We start from the raw sequence: 4,910 nt of genomic DNA on the forward strand, positions 1-4,910 counted from the left end.
AAATTATGGGTACTCCTGCCTTTAAGGATGAGTATTTTATTGCATGATGTTGGTGATTAGTACACTTTGTTTTAATTTGTAGTCCCCCCAAAATGTGTGTTGCTGTGCTTCTACTCTTCTATCAAAGTTTGATTTAGTCACTGTGAACAAGGTATGCTGGAACACAAAGCTGCCCAATGTGTACACCATTTTTTAAGGGAACCTGTCACAGCTGGAATTATGCAAGACTCTTGACCATTCCATCTGTCCCCTTTTGAGTCAAGCTCAGAGGTCACTTGAAGTTTGACAGTTGCTGCCTTGCCAAATAACTGACATTAATCTGTCCTCCCTGCTCCCAAGAGTGCATATTGGTATCAAATAGAAGGCCACAATTTTTATATTCCCTTTTTTTTTTTTTTTTAACGGAATGTATTTTCTGTTTTTATATGTATAGTTTGTAAATGGGCGTAGTCATAGTTGTACATTGCATTCAAAGTCTCTGCTTCCTCCATAGCATTGCCCAGTGGTGGTTCTCCATAGCTGACTCATTGAAAACCATCCACTCTCTCTATGTAGTTGGTATCTCAGAAGCTGTTAAAGAGGAAGGCACAGTTATGGTACTGGATAATTTGGGAATCTCTGAATTTATACAGTAACAAAAGCGAGAAAATTGGATCACTTATACATATGAAAGCCGCATCAAAAATGATTAAACGGTGTACACTGCAATCATTGTTGGTATCTGCTAAGTGAAGTTTCTTGACTTTTCTTACGTTTAACTTCAGAGTTGTATTATTTGACTTTACTATGCACTCTTTAGAGTTGTGAGGCGAGGCAACAGTTGTCAACCTTCAGATGACCTCTGACCCCCGGTACTTAAAGGATCAGGCTCAGTACAGCTAAATAAGGGGAAACTATATCATTCATAAGTAAACATGGCCTAGTACACAGTTGAAATGCATACGGTATATGTGAATTATTTGACATGCCAAAAGATTTTGCAATTCTGTGCAGCCAGTCTTGTGCTTGGGCACTTCTGCCATACAACACTATTAGAGCCTTACCTTCACTGCAATGGCAGCACAGCTTGTTTAAGAGCACAGCCCTAGCCTGCTGATTGGACAGTGAAAACTATCACACTCATCCTCTTGCTTTCTCATTTTTCGCATATACTGCAGCAGAACCTAATTGTTAGTGGTGGCCCTGCCTTTCCCAATTTGAGCCCTTCTGTGCAGCAGAATACAGGTCGCTGTTATCCAGGTGAATTCAGGTACTTAAGCTAGTTATGCAATTTATTTAAAAAAAATAATTTATTAACTGTAAAAATGCATAACTATTATTTTTTCAAATTCGTGTACGCTTCGGTTCAATGACACCAGCAGTTTTACTTTGCCTTTGCTCCCTGGAGCTTCATTTGGGCCTTGGGAGTGAAAAGACCAGTAAGCCATGTATAAGCAACATGTCTTGTAGCTTACCCAGGGCTGGGGCATCTCAACCAGTATCCAAATTGAGCAGCAGTTGAGCAAAAAAAAGGTGGTGGGGGGGGGGTGTAAGTATAAGCTGCAAATAGGGCCACCATTTAATGAAACATGTTTATTTTCCCTGTATGAGCAAAGCAGGCCAGAGATGGTTTCCAAGCTTTAGCATTGTGTATTTGCAGCAGACCCTAAACTTTATTACAGGAAACAATCAAATTAGTGAGATGGGAGTTCAGTTTTAGGTGAAGATAACATGGCACATATATGGGCCATCTAGAAGGTACTAAATATCTTAAGCAATTTGGGTGGGAAAGTAAGTGTCTGTGTAAATGTAATTTTGTTTAAGAACTGGCTGGCTAAATTACCAACACTGCTTGATAACCTGCTTCTGTAAGAGTTCATTTGATTTCCATATCATTAATAGTACTCAATTTTTTACATTTACAAAGCACACCCTGTCCCCTCATGGCATCGTAGGGTTTGCTGCATTTTAAACCCCTTTATATACACTTTAATTTTTCATTGAAAAAATAATAAATATTTAATTTTCATGTTTCTAGAATGGGAAAGCGGTACACTCGGTTTTTGAAGTTTACAGACTCCAAATTTTGGTCTGTGTAAAACTGTTATTTGGCTTGGTAATACATGAGTGCAAGTTTTAAACTACAGGTATTACTTTAAATGCCACACGTTTTTCAGTACAAGAGTTTTTATATTGGGTATAAACCATTTTCTCAATGCCATAGAAATGTTTTGTTTTTAGTGACCGTTATCTTGCAGCTGCCAGTTTAAATCTTACAAATGGATAACCTCAGCATTTAGTAAGTTAAATGTCAAACAGGTACAGCATAAAATATGCAATCTCTTAGTTTACAAACAAAACTAATTTATTCAGTATTGTGCTGGAACATAATTTTTGGAATATGTAAAGCATATCACTAGATAATATCTTCCAGCTTTCAGTTTATGCTGCTGTATAGTATAAAATTTACCAATGATGGAAGAAGTGTGTCCTGTAAATTTAATTTCATATTGGAAAGTTATTTTGTCTGTACAAATTAATAAAAGATGGTTGGTACTGTTTGTTATATCTGTTTGTTTCCTTCATGCATCTGTGAAGTAATTGATTTCTCTCTGTAAATAACATTTTTAGTTAACTATATTAGAAAACTGTATTTTCTACCAGATTTTAGCATAGCTTAATGGGTGTTGATGTACTGTTTTTTTTCCCCCTTAATGCAATAAATTTTGCTGTTTTCTTATTTTTTTTTTTATGCTAAAAAACTTGTTTCCCTTTTCAATGGCTTATTTCATGGAGTCTCTAACAGTAGTCATTCTGACCATTGTCTTGTCACATGTGGCTCCTGACTTTCAGCTTCCGAAAGGGTCGACTTTTTTAAAGCAATACAGTGCTTTTTTTTTTTTTTTTTTTTTGGTTCAATAGACTTCAATGGAGAAGCTGCAGAAAAGCATGTAGTGCGTTTTTACAGCAATTTGCATTTTCTAATGTGCCCATCAACAAATTTGCCAAAAAAGCATTATAAGTGCAATTCGCTGTAAAAAGCATAGCAGAAACGTTAATAAGCAAACTGCATATGGGTAAATGGAGCCTTAGTAGGTGTTCAGGCCTTAAAAGTCTTATGTTACTGAAAACCGCCTCCTATGTAAAATTAATTCAGCTTAACATACGGTACTCTGGAATACCTTTTTTTTTTTTTTTTTAAGCCTACTCTTCTCTCTCCCTGTGCATTATTAATTTACAAATTGTATACATTTTGTTTAAAAAAAAAAAACTGTCAGGAATAAATTAATAAAACTTGCATCTCCATCTTATCAATATCCTGCCTAGCACTTAAGGTTTATTTGAGGAGGGCTCAGTGAAGCACAACTCCAGCTAGGGCACAAAAAAAGGATCACTGTATTTTATTTAAAAATAATCATTCTGGCTGCTGCTTTACTTGTCTGAGCTCCAGCCCTTTGCCCCCACAGACTCACCAATCCAACTCCTATTCTGGATTAAATGACTCCTAGATGTCCTATAGTCTGGTATTTTAATAAAAGGAATCCACCAGGATTACAATATGGGAACTGCAACTGTTACCTCTGCAAGGTCCAGGGCTAACATACATTCTGGCTTTACTACCTTGTATGTCACTGACCTGGAACACAGTATACTCGATCACATGCTGCTGTAGACACTAGGGCTGTCTTCAAAAAACAAGTTGGTAAATTGTTGCTGTGTTTTTATCTCACGCATGGTTGTGCAGATTCTCTTCTGTACTGAAATTGCTCTGCTTTCACAGTATACTGTGCCCCTCTTGCAGTGTTCATATGAAGCTGCAGCAAGTCTCATAAAGCCTGCTTCATTTACTGGTGGGAGGATGTTGAGCATCATCGAGCACCAGCCAGCCTGACTGCCCTGGCCTGCCCCTTTCATTTATTGGATTTTGGCTCATTCAGTCATGGAGGTTTAGCATTATGTGAATGTTACCTTGGGTAGAGGGCACACTTTTCCATACTAATACTTATCCTCCAAGAATTTAGACAGTTGTATAACTCCCCAAAAGGGCCAGTCCAGGTTTTGACACAGGGCAAGCGGTCTTGCCAGCGAAGTACTGAGGCAGGGTGCTGTGATGAATTCCGAAAGCTATGCACAGCACACTGCAGGCCTGGCTAATCAATTCTTGTCTGCTCGCATTGCATAGAGAAGCACAGAGTTTCAGTGATGACAATGCTGGGTCTAAAATTTGGTATGTAAAGAAAACAGGATTTAATAAACATTTCGCTAGAATTGTTATATGAATAATGCTGGCACACGGCTAGCGGTGACAACATGACAAATGCAGCTTTTGTCATGTCACCACTATCCATGCTGGAATAAAGAAATTAACTTAGAAGCCTTTTCGTGTGTTGGATTTATTCATATAACATTTGGTTTGGACGTTCAGTATGGGCACCGACAACTTAGCTCTTTATCTTCCCACAGTGCAGTGGAGCTAGGGTGAGTTGTTGTTTATTTCATTAGAATGTTGATGAAAGAGAGAAGACACCATAAAGGGCAAAATTTAAAAGCATATTCAAATTCCAAGATTGTTTTGTTATATCGTATTGAAAATGCTTTTTCATCCTGGCAGAAATCTAGGAAGCTGATAATTTCATGTGCTTTCTGAGAGCTAATACAGATGGCTACAGAGTCATTCCCCCTGCTATGGAGAAAAGAAACTGAAGTGAAGTTGTTGCTCCATAAATACATTTCTGTGGGCGAGTATAGTTGTCCTAGGAAATAAAAATAAGCTGCGCTAGTGAGAGCTGATGGGTATGTGCGATACACCAATCACAATAGCATTAAAATGAATACGCCTAAAGATGATGATTATAAATATGCATCAAGTGCCAGGTGGGCAACAAAGATACTGGATAAGTGTATATCTAGTGTCCACTGAATCATAAACC

This window comes from Pelophylax lessonae (assembly GCF_965119305.1).
Source record: "Pelophylax lessonae genome assembly, chromosome: 7".
In the NCBI taxonomy this organism is placed as follows: domain Eukaryota; kingdom Metazoa; phylum Chordata; class Amphibia; order Anura; family Ranidae; genus Pelophylax; species Pelophylax lessonae.